Source organism: Macaca nemestrina, chromosome 10, assembly GCF_043159975.1.
Source record: "Macaca nemestrina isolate mMacNem1 chromosome 10, mMacNem.hap1, whole genome shotgun sequence".
NCBI classification, from domain to species: domain Eukaryota; kingdom Metazoa; phylum Chordata; class Mammalia; order Primates; family Cercopithecidae; genus Macaca; species Macaca nemestrina.
In genome coordinates this window covers 65,430,913-65,451,045 of record NC_092134.1, presented here as the reverse complement: position 1 = coordinate 65,451,045, position 20,133 = coordinate 65,430,913, and the positions used below count along the sequence as shown (strand labels likewise).

The following is a 20,133-nucleotide window of genomic DNA, read 5'->3' as shown; positions in this document are numbered from 1 at the left end:
CAGAAATCTAGTTCACCCACAAAGCAAGATGTATCTGGAGAAATTCCAAAAATATTATCCCTCTTGCACCTAATTTTTCTAATTCTCAGTTTCCTCAGAAAAATTAAAGGAGGGGGGGCAGGTAATAATGCCTGCACCTACTCTCTAGAGGGAAGATCTCTGTGTGCTTCTTGAAATCAATTTGGGTTAAAACTGCAGGAACTAGAATTTCTCCAAATGCATTTATTCCTTAGAGGGTTTATACCCTCAGAAGGCCTATACTGACAGACAATCCTGTCTTCTGACTTAGCCATGATACAGCATGTCAAAACATGCACACGCATGCATGCACACATGCATGTGTACACACACACACACACACACACACACACACACACACAGAGCCATTCTCCCCTTGCACCCTCCTTCTCTTTGGAAATGTCCTCCAATCTGTGTTAGGCTCAAACAGGAAAAAAATCCCAAAAACCAAACCAAACCAAAACAATGATCTTTAAAGTCTCAGTGTAATTACAAATCCAATATGTTAACTTTTCTTAAATGATTCAAAAATCCTAAGAACAGACCACAGTTATTTATGTATTCATTCAATAACTTGTCCTGGATGCTTGAATACCTCAGTAATCAAAATAGACCATGACCCTTGCCCTTACACTTGACAGGATGGGAAAGAGTGGGAAGAAGGGAGGCAGATAATAAGCAATATGCTAAATAAATAAGTAAATAATATTGTACATTAGAAGCAGAGGAGTGGAATAACATAAACAGTAGAATACACAGGATGGAAATATTTATTATTATACCTTTGCTTCTCATATTTAAAGTAATTCATTTATTCATGTTTCTCTAGTTAGTTTATACCTTCCCAGGGTTAAAATAACCTTTAACCTCCAAGAAAAGGAATATTATCTCAGATCAGCTAAGACAGTAGGTTATGGGTTGCTGATCAATGAATTCTTAGGGCCTGGGGTCTGCCTGAAACTTCTTTGAGGGATTCAAATTTAATCCAGTAACCATTTCTCTACCTTTTCCCCCTCCTTCCCTTCTTCCTTTCCACTTTTTAGAGTAAAATGTTGGAGGAGAAGTCAGTAGCAAGCAGCTAAGACAACATGGTATATTTGCTGAGTGCATAAGATACTTGGTTTGTCACACACTAAGGAATTTGATTTTTACCCAACAGGTCATCAAAGGACAAAAGTAACAAGGTGGTTTCAAGAAATGTCTCAGGAAGCTAATCAGCAGAGTAAATTTACAAGATAACTTTCAAAAAATTTCCTAATTTATTTATGCCATCAACCTTGTATAAAGAGTTCTAGAAAAAAGTTAAAGAAGGAAATTTTTATGTATAAAACATTGAAAAACAAATTCCAGGTTTTTTTATAAGCTGAGATTAATGAGTCAAATTCTAATGAAACCATCAGTATTTAGCCATCTCCCTCACTCATGGAGGAAGGGATCAGACATACCCATTGTGCTATTGTCTGGGAAGAATTCTAAGACAGCCCCATGATCTCTGCCCAGGTGTTTCATCCATAATTGGGTTACATTACAGGTGAAAGTAAAGAGATTTGGAAAATATCATTGAGGCCCCAAATCAATTGAAAAGTTCATCAAAAAGGAAGATTATACTTGCTGGGTCTGACTTAATTAGCTGGAAGCCTTTTTAAAGAGGGTTTGGACTTCACTGAGTCAGAAAGAGATTCTCCTGCTGGCACTGAAGGAACAAGCTGCCATTGGTTCTGCAGCTGCAAGGAACTGAATTTGCCATTAAGCATGTGTGCTTGAAAGAAGACTTTGAAACTCAGATGAGACCCTAGACCCAGCTGATTCCTTGACTGCAGCTTTGTGAGACCCTGTCCTGACGACCCAGTCAGGCCAAGCCTGGACTCCTGACCCATGGATACTGTGAAATAATAAGAGCATGTTGTTTCAAGATTCTGAAATAGTGATAACTTGTTACAAAGCAATAGAAAACGAATATACCCTTAGAATGATTTTTAAAAATCACATAGAACAGTGCTTATCTATAAAAACAGTCAGTGTGTGTAGTAAAGGCACAGAGCCTAAAGCCAGACTACATGGGTTCATATTCCAACACCACCCCTCCTTGTCGTGTGACCTTGGGCATGTTCCCGTGTGCTTCCATGCCTCAATTTCCACATTATGAAATGAAGATAAACACAGGACTCCACTCAGGATTATTTTGAGAATTAAAGGACTTAAGTTATACAAAGTCCCTAGAAGGGCAACTGGCACACAGTAAGTACTCTGTGAATCATTAACTATTCTTATATGATGCAGCTCTACTAATTATTGGTGGATCTAGATACATCAAAGACTTTCTTCACATACTCCCTTGACAAATAAGAATGTCATCCTATTATAAACACTCAAGGCATTTGAAGAGATCAAATTTATCCCTGTGTTGAGTTTCAATAATCTATTTTAGTCAGGAAAAATAAATAATGGATGAAACGACGCAAGAAATACAATCTCAATTTTAAACTGAAAAAATAGCTGGTGGAGACCTAATCATTCCTGAGAGTCTCTTAATGCCCTCTCTCCTCTAAGATTTAAATAGCGGACACAGTTTCACATTAATCACTATAAAACATGAACAGCTGATGAAATCTCATGGTGTAATTGCCACATGTTATTTTCAAGGAATTGCACAATGCAAAACCTCTATATTTATACAATAAAATAGAGGAAAATACTTTAGGGAAGGCTACTTAGCCATGACAGATAGATAGAAAGAAGAATAGGAAAGCAGAGATAGAGAGAGAGAGGAAGGGAGAGATGGAATAAAGAAGGAAATAGATGACTTGGTGCGCTCATCATGAGATGATACATCTTGAATCCCCTGGGTCAAATGGGTTGAATCTTAAAGAAATAAGTGAAGCTTCTTCTGAAGCAATAGAAATTGTTTAGCTATAGCTTTTTTAAAAAAAAAATCAGGCAAACTAAAAATGGAAAACCATTTTCTTGCGATATCCAACTAGAAGAATTTAGCTAGGAAAAGGAAAAAGTCAGTTGTGATATAAAGTGCAATACTGCTAAAGACTAGCCACCTCAGAATTGCATGGGGGATCTTTTAAAAATTAGAGATACGTAGTCTTTATCCCAGAGATTCTGATCTAGGAGGTCTGGAGTTCACAGCAGTAAACTGTATTTTTGGAAAGCTCTTTATTAGTTAGGGTAAGTTTTAGAAACAATCAAATTCCCAGGTGTCAGTAGATTAGCACAATAGAAATTAATTTCTTGCTCATGGGATGGCTCATGGTGAGGTTGGTAGGAGTCTTCTCCACACGCAGTCATTCAGTGATCCAGACTCTTTCCATCAGTGTCTCTCCCATATGCTAGGGTTTCATAGTCATCTGCATCCACCAAGTAGAAGGGGAAATAGCATGGAGGAACACTATGGGAACTTGTAATGGACCAGACTGAAAGTAGCATGAATTTTCCTTTTTCCTCTCATTCTGTTAAGGAGATATCAGTCACAGGGTGACAGCTATCTACAAGGGAGGAAGGGAAATACCATCCAGATGGTGTTTCAATAAGAAGAGGCAGTAGATTTCGGTGAACAGGATGCAGTCTCTGCTACAAGCACTCTGTGTGATTTTATGTACAACTGGTGCATGATTAAAAGTTCACAGTCGAAAATACAACTTTTGAGTCCAAGTAATCTAAATTCCAAACTTGGCCATTTGACAGCTATGTGATCTTAGGCAAAATATCTCCCCTCCTTGTGACTTGGTTTCTTCAGTTATTCATCTTTTAAGTAAAGATTAAAAACATCGTACATCATAAGGTTCTTGTGAGACTGAAATAAGATAATATGTTTAAAATAATTAGAACCATAACTGGCACTTAATAGTAACACATATTTTATTTTAACTGTATTGTTTAAGAATCAAGGTGTTCTGCTATTTGAGATAAGAACTCAGATGCATCAGTATCAGAATATATATTTTGTCCCAGCTGAATTATTAGATTGGAACAGTTTTTTGTGTTTTTGTCTTGTTTTGTTCTTTGAGTCAGTCTTGCCCAGGCTGGAGTGCAGTGGCCCAATCTCAGCTCACTGCAACCTCTGCCTCCTGGGTTCACTGCCATCTGACTTTCCTGATTCCATCCAAGTTTACCTTTAAGGTCTTGTTCTTGGTTAATGAACTCTTGATGACCATAAAGCTGATCAGAGCCTGGCTCCTCATGTGCTCAATTTACAATATGGTAGTCAATGTTCTGAACATAAGAACATAACCTCCTTCTGTGTTCTTGCCTTGGGCTGAACCATTCTCCTGCCTCAGCCTCCCAAGTTGCTGGGACTACAGGTGCCTGCCACCACGCCCGGCTAATTTTTTGTGTTTTTAGTAGAGACAGGGTTTCACCATGTTCGCCAGGATGGTCTTGATCTCTTGACCTCGTGATCCACCCACCTCGGCCTCCCAAAATTCTGGGATTACAGGAGTGAGCCACCGTGCCTGGCCTGGAACAGTTTTTAAAGGTAGAATTTTAACACACTAGAAGTTGGTTTCTTGCTCTCATAAAAGTTCCTGGGCAAGTGGGCAGCTCTCCTCCATGCAGTCATTCCAAGATCTTGTCTTTTTCCATCTGGTGACTCCCCCATCCCTAGGCTTTATCATCATCTCCTCCAGTGTGTAGAGATACACTAGGGAAGCAGTACTCACTGTGGTCAGAGCTAAGAATTTGGTGCTGCAGTATTAAAATATTTGAGGTCCACTGAAAGAAGAATTGCTGTGTTTTTAAAATAATATAAAAGCAACTTCCAAAATTAAGAAATTCAAAGTGTTGATAGTTGATATCTCAAGCTGATCTTTATAATAATCTGATTATTTTAATTCAGAGTGTTTCAGATATTTTTAGATTTAACTTTGCCACATATGAATATTTACCACTACACCCAAGGGACTCTATGAACACCTATGGAATAGGACCTAAGCTTTATGGTGCTAATCATTTGAAGCAAGCGAAACAAACCATCATTGATGAGCTTGATGCTGTGTCATTGAAAGGATTAATTTACAGAGTGGTTCTGAAGGCTGGACCACTATGAAGGCACTGTCCAATCAGTGAAGTTATCTATTTGAAGTAGAGATGACCTTTGTTCAGCATTTTCAAAGCTGAGTCATGTATAGGCCTCTTTAAAGAAAAATAATTTTCACTAAGCCACATGAATATATCCATGGTTTTCTGGTCTTCAGATGCCAATTTGAGGAATACATCCCTACTCAAAATAATTCAGCACAAAATAAGTCTCTGCATGCCTCATCTTCTTACCTCCCCCACCCCTTGCCATAATCACACACTTTTTGTGCTGCCCTCCCCAGTAAGCATCTCAGAACATGCTGCCTTCATCTGACTTTCCTGATTCCATCCAAGTTTACCTTTAAGATCTTGTTCTTGGTTAATGAACTCTTGCTGACCATAAAGCTGACCAGAGCCTGGCTCCCCATGTGCTCAGTTTACAATATGGTAGTCAGTGTTCTGAACATAAGAATACAACCTCCTTCTGTGTTCTTGCCTTGGGCTGAACCACATGTTAGGGAAGTGAGAGAAAAAAAATGTTTCGGATGCCCTTCATGTGCCAGGCCTCATAGAGTCATTTCATTTTTTTACCCTTGTGCCCTTGGGAAATCATTCCAGCATTTCAGCTTCCTTTTACTCCTATGCAAAAGGAGGATGGTGACAATGTCCTAGGTTCAAATAATAGTTACTCTTTCTTTAGTTCCTTACTGTGTTCCTGGTTCTTTGTCAGGGTTTAGATGTATTATCTCATTGAATCTTCAGACACTGCTATGTGGTAGGTTTTTAGATGAGAAAACAGGCCAGAAAAGGTTTTGTAAATGGATTAGTCCATTTGGGCACAGTCCTCGGAGCTTTGGAGTTTTTCAGGTGATATTGGCTCAGCTGATACACTTGCTTCCTAAGGCACAGTAACAACAGGAAACTGTCATGACTAGAGGCATATATACAATAAATAACCACCTCATCATCCTCTCAGTTTAGCAGCACTTGTTTGGTGGTTCTTTGCCACATCAGCCCACTTTACAAGTAGTCAAGTAAGGTAAACTTAAATTTGACCTAGTTTAATCAAACTGTGGGTTGTGGTTCAATTATTCAACAATTGACTACTAAGAATTTAAACAGTTTTAACAACCACTATAAGTGCAGTCTTTCTTTTGTGGTCTCTCTCAGAAGCTAATGTTGCTATTTCTGACCACCATGTATATACTGTAACTCCTCCAAAATAATCTGAAAATGCAAAACGAGTTACATTTTCACAGACACCATATTTCAAAGAGCATGAATAGAAAGAAGGACCACGGAACTGATCTTGAGATAACGTTCCAGCGAATTCATGCTCCAAATATCATCCTCGATTTTGCTCAATAATAACCTATATTGTTTGCTTCCCACTTAATGAGAAAACTCAAGTACAGACTGAACTTGGGAGTGCTGGTGTCAAGAGAACCATCAGACCGCAGCATGCTGAGACCAGTTGGTCTCCACTACTAGTACCATGCAGCCAAAGTGAGAGGATTGGCAAGGGCCAAAATCAGTGGTGTTGGGGACTCACCAAGGCAGCCCAACCTTATGAGAGCCAAAAGTCACCCCTGCTCAGCCTACGAGGCAAGAGACACTTCTCGTAGGTAAGGATTAGAGAGAATAGAGAAGCTTCTCCAGCAGATTCCAATGCTGTTGCCTTCCAGTTTCCTGTTTGGATTTTGCAAGCCTCCTTTAGTTACCCTGGAATGTCAGAACAGGCAATCTGCTTTGAGTTGGGGAAGGTTTGATGGTTTTTTTTTGCATGTGGGGGTGTTAAGTTCATCAGAAAGAAAAATGAAAAAAGCCCGCCTCCTGCACTCGGTAGTGTGGCATGGAAATGTAGCACATCCTACTCTGATGTTTCTTTCCTGCCTCCCTTAGCCCTAGTTACTAGATTGCGGTTTACAGGTTGTTTTGTTTTTTCTTTCCTTTTAATTGGTTTTATTCTTCATGCCAAGTTGCTTTAAGGATCTAAACTTTTTTAAGTATAGGGAAAGCTTTGATCCACCACCTGCCAGGACTGGAGAGACGAGTTTGCAAATGTTCCACCTTCATGCTTTGCCCCACATGAGGCTCTCTTCTATCCCATTTGCATTCAGGGGAGTTACTCTAAGTTTGGTCCATGACAGCCACTGGCCAGGAAAGGAAACGAGGACATGCAGCTATGTTAGCCTCAACAGAGAAGTTGTTCTGGAAGGCAGGAATAGACTATGCTCAACCAGAGGAATGCTGCCTTCACTTCTCCCTAAAATGAGGAGAGGAAAGGAGAGTAAAGGAATGAGAGGAGCACATGCAACCAGCTTCCTTCTCCCAAACACTTTTCACAAGAAGTCATGTCAAAGCCACAGACACAACCTGGGCCAGTGGTTTGAGGCGGTGAAGAATCTGGATTCTCTCTGTTGGTTTGACTTGTATGAACTCAATTCAATTCAACAAGCTTAAGTTTATATATCACTAATTATATCTATTATCATCACTTCACAGGCATACCATAGTTCCAGCCTTTAATTAAGGAAAGACGATTAGCAATGCATAGAGTACAGGATGAGGAGGTCTTTGCCATCAAGTGCAGAAAGAGAACAGCAAGCATTCTATAAAAACAACAACAGCTTTGCTCTTGCTGTGGTTTACCTCCTTTTGGTTTTGTTTAGAGCTCCCTTGGGGATAGAGAGGAAGCATGAAGTGGCAAAAGAGGGAGGTTAAATGGCATGAAGCAGATAAATGAAAACAAAAGCAGAAAGAACTCTCAAGGGAGCAAAGTGATAGAGCTGGAAAGACCAAGCCTTGTCCAGGGCATCTCAGCTCACTGCAATACAGAAGCCTTAACCATTTTGCCTGGGATTTATTCAAAAACCCGTGAACCACTGAATATATCATTATCCGGTTTTATTGAATTAGCTCGCAGCACATATTTTCAGCACTTAGACAAACATTTCTGTGCAATTTAGATCTGAAAGTCAGGGTTTAGGATTTGGGATTTGTAGGAAAACAACCCTAGCCCCACTTTCTCTCAATGCACTGGTGGAGGTTGGGGCTGCAAGGTGAAGGACCACCGAATACAAGCTGCCCTGCCTTCCTCTGGCAGCAGTTACACAAAGCCAAGCAGTTGTCTTGACCTCAGAAATTCTCAGTCTTTAGCAGATGAATGTGCAATATGGCACTCCAAGAGGGAGATACAGTAGGTTACATGTCACAAATACATTTAACCTTTGAATTCTTCCCCCTTAATTTCACCTACTAACCTCTTAATACCTTCTACAGGGTCCAATTTGAAAAACACTAGGTGGGATGGTTAATTTTATGTGTCCCCTTGGTTGGACCACGATGGCAGCTATTTGGTCAGACATTATTCCGGATGTTTCTGTAAAGGAGTTTTTGGGTAAGATTTGCAATTAAATTTGTGGACTTTGAGTAAAGTAGATTGCCCTCCATTTCATAGGTGGGCCTCATTCAATCAGTTGATGCCTTGATCAGAACCAAAGGTTGACTGTCCCCAAGTAAAAAGGAATTCTGCCAGCAGATGGCTTTCTTTTTCCCATAGGACATTGGGGTACAGGTGGTGTTTGGTTACATGATTAAGTTCTTTAGTGGTGATTTGTGAGATTTTGGTGCACCCATCACCTGAGCAGTATACACTGCACCATATTTGTAGTCTTTTACCCCTCGCTCCCCTCCCACTCTTCCTCTCAAGTCCCCAACGTCCATTGTATCATTCTTATGCCTTTGCACCCTCATAGCTTAGCTTCCACGTATCAGTGAGAATATACAATGTTTGGTTTTCCATTCCTCAGTTACCTCACTTAGAATAATAGTCTCCAATCTCATCCAGGTCTCTGAGAATGTCATTAATTCATTCCGTTTTATGACTGAGTAGTATTCCATCATAATGTTTACCATAGTTTCTTTATCCATTTGTTGATTGATGGGCATTTGGGTTGGTTTCGTGATTTTGCAATTGCGAGTTGTCCTGCTATAAACATGTGTGCAAGTATGTTTTTGTATAATGACATCTTGTCCTCTGGGTTAGATACCCACTACTGGGATTGCTGGATCAAATGGTAGCTCTCCTTTTAGTTCTTTAAGGAACCTCCACACTGTTTTCCATAGTGGCTGTACAAGTTTACATTCCCACCAGTAGTGTAGAAGTGTTCCCTGATCACTGCATTCACACCAACATCTACTGGTTTTGTTTTGTTTTGTTATTATCATGGCTATTCTTGCAGGGGTAAGGTGGTATCATATTGTGGTTTTGATATTGCATTTCCCTGATCATTGGTGATGTTGAGCATTTTTTCATATGTTTGTTGACCATTTGTATATCTTCTTTTGAGAATTGAGCAGACAGCTTTTGAACTTCATTTACAACATTAGCTCTTCCTGGTTTGCCAGCAGACTGCTTTTTGACTTGAACTGCAACTCTTTCCTGAGTCTTCAGTCTGCCAACCGTCTCCATCAGATTTTGAATTGGCCAAACCTCCACAATCACATACACCAGTTCCTTAAAATAAATGTATTACACACATACACACACACACACACACACAGAGAGACACATACATACACCCTATTTCTTTGGAGAACCCTAATACATTACATTAATGTAAATTTGGAAAATAGAATGGAGTCTATTTTCAGATGGCCAGATTAATTGGTGAAAAGAGCAATGCACATTTCTAATGTACTATACAAACAGATTTTGAGATAAAGGGCAACTAAAAACCCAGGCACCAAGATCGAACGAATATAAAACATGTTAGAACAAACACAATTTTTGAGAAAAGCATTTTCCTAGCCCAGGGCATGGCCCAGGGCAGAGCAAAAGCACCTGGAGAAGAAGAAAGGGCTCAAAATACCAATCAAAAACAGAGTAAGACCTCTTACTGAGGTCTTATCTAAGGCAAGCCAGATGGACACAAAGCTTTTAGCTGACAATGCAGGCAGGGGCTTCAACTCAGGGCTGGATTATGCGTTCACATTCTAAAAGTAAGGCCACAGAAGGAGGGATGTGGGGTCACATGCTTCTCCATGATAAAGACATAAGCAGAGGAAAGCTGCAAACAAGCCACCCCTAAAGGGTAGAGTACATGTAAGGTTTGGAAGGGAAGGACCAAGACAAGATCTCAGGACACTTGCTGATCTTTTCACCCAGGGTGAGATAAGGTGTCAGGAGCAAGCAATCTCACCCCTCTGGCAGAGGCTTCACCTTCTCATCACCTCATATGTGCTACTTTGAAGCCTCTAAAGTTCTTGAAGCTTCTACTAGAGATTTCCCATTTCCAAGTATCCCAAACAGTGCAATTTTTCCTTAACTGTGCTTGTGATATACCCACTACCTCATATATTGACTACATTTATTTGATTTTAATACTATGTAGTCTCCCAAAAAGACTTGATGTTTATAGTAAAAATAAAAGGACATACATTAAAGAAGAGTCAAAAACCAAAGTCAACAAATAAAGAGGAAAGAAAAGGTTGTAAGAACAAAGCAATAGAAAGATCAGTTTGAAATTCAGTTCAACAAGTGTTGACTACAGATGTCTTTCCAAATCTAACTTACCCACCAGCATAGCATGGAGGTTAAGAGGGCTGCCACTTACTAGCTGTGACCCGAGGCCAAGTTACTTCACTGTTTAGTGCCTCCATTTTCCTATCTGAAAACTAGAGATAGGAATAAAATAAAATAACCTTTCCCAGAAATTGATGCAACTTCAAATTATTGTCTACCTCTCTCATTCCTAATCTAGTAAAAGTTCTTGAAAGAGAAGTCTAGGAGAGGGGAAAGAAACCAACATTTATTGTGTACCTACTGTATATTAACTCTATAAATTATGCATTTAGTTATCATAGACTTGCGAGAAAACATTTTTATCAATTATATAGACAAAATGGAGTCATGGAGGCTCCAAGGCTTAGATCAGAAGCTACAGGAGACCTCAGATTTCCTCTCTTGTGATGCACACCATGGAGTGATGCTTCACACAGTGGGACTCCTGGGCTCCCTGCCTCAGAATCACTCAAAACCAATCACTTGTTAAAACCAATGATTCCCAGGCCCTCACCCAGACCTATATAATTACAGTTGCTTGATGGTAGTGGTTTTAATAAGTCACCCACCACCATGATTCCCCTGTACACTCAAGAGCCATTGACTCAGTGGTTAGGAGCATGGACTCTGAAGTTGGGCCTGGTCCTGGTGTCGCTATGTTCGAGGTATGTGATATCACTATGTTCGAGGTATGTGACGTCGCTATGTTCAAGGTATGTGACATTGGGCACATTACTCAACCTCTCTGAGACTCTTTACTTCATTCCAAACATGGAGATTACAGCACATCCTTCATGTGGTTGCTGCAGTGACGAAATAATGAATGTCAGGTGCCAGGTTCAGAGTCTGGCACTTAGTAACTATGTTTATTTCCTTCACATGAGAATAACTTAATTTCCTCTTTGCTTTCTCATTCAACCTCACAGTTCACTGTATTTGCTTTTTTCCCCACCATTCAAGTGAAATCAGCTGAACAAATATGACCTCCTTGCTAAATCCAATTGCCTCTTTTCTGTTCTCATGCAGGTGAGAGATCATTTGGTTTGCGGAGGCTTGGATTTGAGGCCTGGAAGCTGAGATAGGAACTAGTGAAAGGATTGGAGACAAATTTTTGGTGGAGAATTGAGAAAATTTGGAGATAAACTGGATGTAGAAGATAAAGAAAGAAGAGGTGCCAGGAATTACTCTTAGGGCTCAGTTTTGAATAATGAACCACTTACCATTTTTGGTGGAGCCGTTCACCAAGGAGAGGCACTAAATCCCTCTATGGGGAATATAATATAATCTTTACTTTTCTAGAAATCTTCCAAATGACTCCAATGGCTAACCCTAGTTAAGAAGGATCAATCTAGAGAAGTGGCATAGAGAATAATGGTTACATTTAATGGCTAGTCATTATATCTTTCTTTGGAGGTAGCTTGTCTTATTCCAACCTAGTCATGAACTGGCCATATCACTGGAAAAGTTAGTTTAATCATCTATGAAATGGAAATAACTGGTTCATATGGCTGTTGTAATCTTATAAAACATTTAGAGTACTTCCAAGCTACCATTTTAGATTATTCACTTGAATAAGCCAGGTGTTTTCACATCTGTAAGCTTTAGCTCATTCCCTGCCTTTTGCTTGATATGTTCATCTCCCCTTGTGATAATTTTCTATTTCTTATCCAGAGATAGCTTTCCTCTGACTGGTACCTCAAACCACCACCCGCCCAAGCCAGTCATCTGGGCCATTTCTCCTGCTTGCATGGGCTCACAGTTCTCTATGCATTCTTCTACCATAGAACTTACCACAAAGGTTAGAGTTATTTATTTATATATTTATATATTTATTTATTTATTTATTTTTGGTCTCCTGAACAAGACTTAGAACTTTTGGACCTTGCTGATCTTGTCTTATACGAATTTATATCCACAGAACCTAGTCTGTTGTAGCTTGAGGCACACAATGAATTAGATGGATTTAATTGAATTTAACTAAATTAAAAGCATGATACCCTCAGGGAACTCATCGCACAATCTAAGCCTCTTGCTTAATTAAAGTAGCCTATGAATGCAGTCACAGAGAGCTACAGCCAGCAGCCAGCGTATAGAAAACCTTCACCCTACATGGCTATTTAGGGTGCCCAAACTTAAGCCTAGACCAGTCATGCCAGACATAACACCTTTCTTATCTGTCTCTCATCTCTGCTGTGCTCTTCCTGAGCAATGTGGGGCCCATGCCTTTCTGAGGAACAGAGGAAGGAGGAAGGTGGGGTGGAGAGGAAGAAATACTCCTACAACTTTGCAAAACCTTCCTTCACCCCTCAATGAGGGACAGAAGATAGAGAGAGTGGCTGTATGTGCTGTATTAACAGGCATGCTCAGGCTGGTTTGAGTCTTTTCTAACCACCTGACTTTGTGTAGAAGGTCCGAACACCATTAGGCAAACCCCAATAATGTTACAAGCACAGTGAACTATCCCAGAGCAAGTTTTCTAAGAGGATCCACGGTTTTTACCATGCCTTTGAATGGAAGCAGAATTTGAACTCTCTCATACTAATTCTTGTGGAGCCTTCAAGAATTGAAGTACCCATAAAGTGTGAGGGAAGTACTGATCATACATTTTAAACTAAAATAATTTGATTAAGGGTTTGGGTCTCTGAGAGAAAAGTTGAAGAGGACTATTCATTCTATAATCTCGAGGCAAATGGACACAGCAGGAGGTAATCTGACATGTAAAAATGGAAACTTTTACAGCCAAGCAGATCTGGATCTAAATCCTGACTCATTTACTCTTTAGTTCTGTGCTCATTAAAGTTAATAATGATGACAATGATGATAATCGCTAACACGTTACATGTGCTTACTACATTCCAGGCTCTGTTGCAAGTGCCTTGCATGTATCAACTTATTGAAGATACCACCGTCATATTTTATAGCAAAGGAATCTGAGGCACAGAAAAGTTTTGCAATGGATACAAGTTACTAAAGAGCTGAGCCAGAATTCAAACCCAGGCAGCTGGGCTGCAGATGTCCATGCTAATAGCCACTCTGCTTCCCTGCCTCCCACGTGCCTCTGGAGCACAGCGTCTGGCTTTCAGAATCTGAGTTTCCTTCCCGGTAAAGTGCATATGATGACGCCAACCTTGGTGAGGTCTGAAGGAGATAGTGTACCTCGAACCCTAGACACCAGAGGGGCACCCACACTAGAGTAGGTGCCTCTAATTTCAACATGTACACTCACAATGTCCTCTCAGATTTCTAAGTAAACTCTAATAAAATTCTGAGATATCTAGAGTCCCCAAGAACAGCAAATGTGTGGGTGGACTGAACAAATTGGAGGCTTTAAAATTTACTGTTTAGAATCTTCCATTGATCCAGAAGGCAGTCATAGTCTGTGATGCCCGCTATCTCAATATTTCTAAATTAACTATGGCTTTTGTTACAGGCTAGAAGCTCAGCAACTGCTAACAACCAGCTGGAGGGGTACATCAAAAGCTATGAGAGCCCAGAAGGAGAACAATTATTTCGAACTGGAGGGGCCAGTTGGGAAAGTCTTTGAAGGGTCTTCAGAAAATGGCCCAAAAGAAAAGAGGAAAAGTCATTCTACTGAGAGGTGTTTGTGTAACCAAAGCAACCGAGGTCTAAGAACTCACACAAGATTTGAAAAGGGTGAAGGATGCCTGGAAAGCTGGACTAGGAAAAGGTTGTGAAGGGCCCTGAATGTTACTTGTCACATGTTGCCTACAGCATGCAGAATCAAAACATGATAAATCATATCTTGAATCATGACATATGAAGCATGACACATGAATCATGACGTGTGACACGTTGAATGTCACATGTCACATGCCAGAGGCAGCCATCAAGAGTATTTGAAACGGAAGTGTATAATCATGCCTGTTCTTTAGTAAGACAATTCGTATAGTGTTCAGTGTGGATTAAAATGGAGAACACAGGTATCAGTTTGACATCGACAGCACAGGAAACCATTTGGGTTTCTTGTACACCAAAATATTAAAACATACGTGCAAACACACCAACACATTAAAATCTTGAGAGAGAAGGGCCAAAAGTTCTTTGTCACTGGACTAAAAGTGGAAATAAATGTTTACAACCTCTAAGGTGGATTAAGCTAAGAATTTGGAGTTGTTGGCAAAACTGCCACATAAAATTTCAGATATGCAAAGAAATGCAATTGTAGACTTATGCACATACTTCCACCAGAGAAGGGAATCTGGGCAGAGTGGGTGAAGCAAAAAACATGTTCAAAGGTTAAGAAATGCCTTGCTCTTACCAAGAAGAGCTAACAGCATTTTCTTTGAATCAGCTCTCATATTCCCTTAAAAAGAAATTGATAGTGTTGTAGAAAACTCACCTATTGAAGAGAAAACAAAATCAGCAACCCAGTATGAGTTAACTGGTATTATGTTAAAGGGACAAGTAACTGTACTTTTGACATACACCCTCTAAAAGGTAGGGTGGCAGTGTTTCAAAGAATCAAGTCTGAGTAATAGAAAAGCATATACCACTTCCCCATATACACGTTTGAGCATGGGGGACCGGGAGGCTGGGTAATTGAATGCAGTTGTGCACATTGGCCATTCTCCCATCATGTACCATTTCTTCGATGTCTCTACCAAAATTCTCCTTCTAAGTGACACATCCCTTTATTGATCATCTTTCCCCATGCTGATCATCCTCAGGAATCATGTGAGTTATTAGTCTAAGTATTTGTTTTTCTCAAATATGGTCTTTTAACTACTCCTTAAATATATTATGTATACATAGTTTGTTTTCCCAATGTAACTACAAGCATTTAAAAAATGGGAATATTTGTCTATATTTCTGTAATTTTTCATCATGCCTTGTGTGGTATATAAAAATCAACAGCAATAAAACAACAGTAATAATAGCAAGACATTTTGAATGCTAACTGTATGTTCAGCACTATTTCAATAGCTTTACAGGTATTTACTGATTTAATTATTACAACAACTGCATGAAGTAGATACTATTGTTGTCATCAGTTTGTACTTGAGGAAACTGAGTCATGGGAAGTTTAATTATCTTTTCCATAGTCACAAAGCCATTAAGTGTATGATCTCAGACAGTCTGACACCTGAGCTGTGCTTCAATGTACCTGTTAAGATGTTCTTTTTCTTGAATTCAAATTCTGAAAGGAAAACAGAGTTGAAAATCCAAGGCCCTAGCTAATCAAGTAAAGTTTTGCTTTAAAAACATCAAGAAGCAATCTTCCTAAGGTCTCTGCATGATTTCGTGGCCCATCACAGAGCAGGGTCATCTTTGACTTCTACACCAAGGAAAACGTGGCTTATGGATTCTTGGATAGAACCTACTGCATGGCCTCTATCTTCATACGCCCTTGCTGGGATTTGAAGATAATATGAATAAAGTAGATTTAGTGGAAGTGAGGAGAAGGAACATCCTGAACAAAAAACACTTGTTCCACTTGGCCAGCTACCTATATTCTCATCAAGGGAGAGTTGGCCACAGATAATACCACATCAAAGTGCAAACTCTGTACCAGCTTGCACCTTTACTTATTCCTACCTTTAACACACACATCGCATAACATGTATAATTCTTATTCTGGGTACAGTTGGTGGTAGGAAGGTTTTCATACATTTGAGATTCTATTTGGTGAGTATATAGTAACAACACAAGAAATGTGCCATCAGACTACTGTTCAGCAGTTTGCAAAGATGGCTACAACAGTTCTTGTGATTCTTATGCACATGTTTTTGCTATGGAACTTTGTCACCCTTTCCCATCAAGATACACAGTCTATTTCTTTTTCCATTTAACTTGGCCCTGTGACTTGCCTAAATCCAACAGAAGGCTGCAGAAGGGACATCATATGACCTCAGAGTCTCAGCAGCAAAAGGCCTTTCGGCTTCTGCTTTCAGGCTGTCATTGCTGTGAGATAGGAAGCCTGGGCTAGCCTCTATGAGAATGAGAGACCACACCTGGTCAACAAGGAGAGCCAACCTGCAGCCATGTGAGTGAGACCATCCAGCCTCAGTTAAGCTGCCAGATGACTGCAGCCAGATAAGTGGCTACAGGCAAGACCAGTAAAAGAACAAACTGCCTGAGCCCAGCCCAAATTGCTAAGGCATAGCAATTTAGGACAAGATAAATTCTTGTGTTTTAAATCAGGATTTGTTATGGAGAAATTGATAACTGATAAAGCTCCAAATCCTAACTGAGACGAGAAATTCAACATCTTTTATATTACCATGATACAAACATTATTTTCTTAGTAGTCATCATTAAAGCTTTGTATGTTTAACTGCCCTTCCACTACTGCAACAGCTACAGTGCTGGTGCATTCACATGCATGCATACACATAAAGACACATTCTCCAGTTTCCCAACTAGTTACTCATATACTCTTACAGGCTTTCATTTCTCAATATTGCTACACTTCCAGCTCAGTCCATTTAACTAGCTTCATTCCCATATCTAACTCTTCCTGTCTATGAAGAGTAGCTTACGGTTACTTACTATGTGCCAGGAACTATTTCTGACTATCACTTTATCAGGCAGATTGTTCTCTATCAATAACTACTGAACAGGTGACTTCATCTAGTCAACCATGACATTAGAATCAATTGCAAGATAGAGATAGGAATCAAAGAGAAGAGATAAATATGTTACCCTTATTACTTATTTTTAAAATATTTATATTGGAAAATATGATTGAGACACCTACTAACCCACACAAACACAGGAACATTTGGGCAGCCACAGGCCTCCTCCAGTGCCGATTGGTGTGTGAAAAACTCACAGCATGGAGGATTAAAAAATGTATATTCTCTGAAGGCAGATATGCCCTTCCAGATACAAGAAAACGAATGAACCATTAATACTGAGTTCTTTCTCCCAAGCTGACCAATCAGTTATGACAATTCTTCTCCCCTAGGAAGAGTCACTCTTGAGAAGTCACAATTGTAACATTGATGGAGGTTTCCTATACAAACATAAAGACTGGGGAATATGTGTTTCCCCTATAACAAATGGTGACTTTCCATTATGTCTCCAGCCTCAACATCTTTCCTGAGCCTCAGAATTATATGTACACCTGTCTATTCAGTCTTTGCTTGGAAGCCTAACGGGTATTTCAAACTCAACATGTCAAAGAGGATACTCCTCATTTTTTTTAAACTATCTCTTCACTCCTGTTTTGTTTGCTAGGGTTGCCATAACAAAATAAGTCTGGGAAACTTAAACAGCAGAATTTTGTCCTCTCACAGTTCTAGAGGCTGGAAGTCCAAGATCAAGCAGTAGTTTCTCCTGGTATCTCTCTCCTTGGATACCTTCTCACTATGTCCTCCATGGCCTTTTCTTTGCACACACACATCTCTGGTGTCTATCCCTTCTTATAAGGAATCAGTCATATTGAATTACAAACCCACTCTTATGATATCATTTAACCTTAATTACCTCCTTAAAGGCCCTCTCTCAAAATATAGTCACATTAGAGGTTAGAGCTTCAGTACAGGAATTTTAGGGGTAGGGCACAATTCAGTTCCTAACCACCCCTCTCACAATCTTTCCTATTTTAGGAAATGGCACCACCACTGATTAATTTCTTAGGCTAAATTTTAGGAATCATCTAAGATTCCTCTTCCCCTCATACCCCACATCCAGTGCATTAGGAAGTTATGTGTGTTTTACCAATTCCATATCCCACCACCTCCACTATGGACTCCAGGTTTTGCTGTCTTGTTCTGCCTGCTCTACTGTAATAGTCTCCTAAATGGTTATACTGGTTCCTTTCCTATCCTGCTACAGTCTATTTCCCATACATCCATCAGTGTCAGTCAGCTACTGTTGAAAGTAAATCAGATACCATTGCTTCCCTAGTTTGCATTCTCTAGTGACTTCTCATTACACTTAGAATAAAACTCAACTCCAGTTTACAACCCACCTTCATCTACCCTTGACCACCTCACCTTCCTTACTACATATCACTCTTCCCCATCATTCACTCAACTCCAGTCACTTTGGCTGCCTTGACTTTCTTCAAGCATCCAAAGCTGTTTTTGGTGTCACAACCATTGCATGTGTTCATCCTTGTCCGTCTACCTGGAACTCTCTGGATGTGTCTCCCCACTTTTCATTTCACTGATACCTCTGCTCAAATGTAACTTTCTTAATAGAGCTTTCCTAACTCTATTTTAAACACACCTCATGACTTTCAACTCTTTTACCCTCCTTTATTTACTTTCTTTCTTTTTTTTTTTTTTTTGAGACGGAGTCTCACGCTGTTGCCCAGGCTGGAGTGCAGTGGCGCGATCTCGGCTCGCTGCAAGCTCCGCCTCCCGGGTTCCCGCCATTCTCCTGCCTCAGCCTCCTGAGTAGCTGGGACTACAGGCGCCCGCCACCGCGCCCGGCTAATTTTTTGTATTTTTAGTAGAGACGGGGTTTCACTGTGGTCTCGATCTCCTGACCTTGTGATCCGCCCGCCTCGGCCTCCCAAAGTGCTGGGATTACAGGCTTGAGCCACCGCGCCCGGCCTTTCAAAACATTTACAACTGCTTGAAATTGCATTGTATTTTTATTTGATTGTTTATTGTCTAGTCTTCTCCACTAGGTTGTAAACTTCCCGAGGCTTTTTGTTTCTTGCTGTACCTGTAGCACTGAGAAAGGTCCTTGAAACAAAATAAACCCTCAACACATATGCATTGAATGAAAATAATTTATGCAATCTAAATCATTCTGATTTGGACATTTGATCATGCCACTTCCTGTCTTAAGCTCTCCAATGGCGTCTCATTGCTCTGTGGATAGACTCCAAGCATCTAACATGGTATAGAAGACCTTCCTACTTTTCAGTTTTACCTCTAGCTACACCCACCATGTAGCTTGAGCTCCAGCCCTCCCTAACCTTTATGACGACTAGAACCGTGCCGCTTCATTTTGTAATCCTTGGATTCCAGCACAATATCTGGCACAAAATGGTCACAAAGCAGCTGGCATTAAGTGACAGGAATTATGCTATAAAACAGAGAGTGTACAGAGTCTTCATTTTACATTTCACTAGACGGTTACTATATTGACAAAATGTTGATAATAAAATCAGCCCTAGCTATTTGTCACAGGTACTTTAAAAATCAAATTTATATAAAAAATATTTATAGAGCACCTACTATGTGCTGGGCACTGTCCTATTTGTTGAGGGCACATTAATGATTGAAATAGACAATGATTTCTGCCTTCATGGAATTTATATTCTAGTAGGTAAAAGACTACACACACACACACACACACACACACACAGGTAATAAGTTCAATAGAACTAATTCAGAGAAGGAGAGTAAGGAGGCCCTCGTGCAATGCATATGCACATTTTATACTTGGTGGTCAGGAAAGGCCTCATAAAGATGATGACATTTGAATAGAGACTAAAGGGGTTGAGGGAATGGACCATGTAGACATTTGGGGAAAGAATATTCCAGTCAGAGGGAACAATAAATGCAAAAACCCTGAGGCAAGAACATGTCTATAGTGTTCAA

The 20,133-nt window shown here is 40.0% G+C and overlaps 1 long non-coding RNA gene across 1 annotated transcript in view; it reads left to right on the top strand.

Annotated features, from left to right (window-relative positions):
• Positions 1 to 18,840, top strand: part of LOC105473419 (uncharacterized) — a 29,391-nt gene extending 10,551 nt beyond the window's left edge. Inside the window, exon 3 of the long non-coding RNA XR_011609048.1 lies at positions 14,040 to 18,840. This is a non-coding gene — a long non-coding RNA (uncharacterized lncRNA). The remainder of the gene's footprint in view (positions 1 to 14,039) is intronic.
• Positions 18,841 to 20,133: the final 1,293 nt, after the last annotated feature.